The sequence below is a fragment of the Meleagris gallopavo genome, chromosome 6, assembly GCF_000146605.3.
Source record: "Meleagris gallopavo isolate NT-WF06-2002-E0010 breed Aviagen turkey brand Nicholas breeding stock chromosome 6, Turkey_5.1, whole genome shotgun sequence".
NCBI lineage: Eukaryota > Metazoa > Chordata > Aves > Galliformes > Phasianidae > Meleagris > Meleagris gallopavo.
In genome coordinates this window covers 25,553,123-25,553,757 of record NC_015016.2, presented here as the reverse complement: position 1 = coordinate 25,553,757, position 635 = coordinate 25,553,123, and positions in this window count along the sequence as shown.

The following is a 635-nucleotide window of genomic DNA, read 5'->3' as shown; positions in this document are numbered from 1 at the left end:
CGGCCACGGCCGCTGGCTGGAACCGCAGTCCCGTGTGGAAGGGCAGGAAGGCGGCAGAACTGCTAGGAGACGTCCCCCGTGCCCACACCCGCACCCAGCCCCGCATTCCCTCACCCCACACATCTCCACCCGCTCCTCGCACCCCTCCTCTCCCCGCGCCGAGTCGGGCATCTGGGCTCGGCCCTGGCCCCGCCGAGAGATCCCGAGGAAGGGCCGCGGGCCCCGCGCTCATGCACACGAAGGGCCGGGGGCTTCCGAATGGGTTCGCACGCACAAGAAGGATTGCGATCGATAGATACCGCCGTTTGCGGCCGGGATCGGTAACGTGAACGCCAGCCAAAAGATTTAAAATGAACAATTAAAGGTGTCTGGCGTCAATTACGTGAAAAGTTGTGTGCATGTACGTCCGTGTGTCCACGTCCGTATGTGTGCTGACCCGGCTGTGTGTGCGGGGCTCCCAGATGCCAGGGGGTCCCTTTGTTAATTTTACGGACGGTGTCACCCTGCCCGCGATCACGGATGCCTACGACTAAAGGCCGCTGTCTGTCCCACGTTTCCCGGGAGGAGGACGCGGAGGTGCCCGCTCCGGCCGAGCACACACACACACACACACACACACACACACACACGACGGC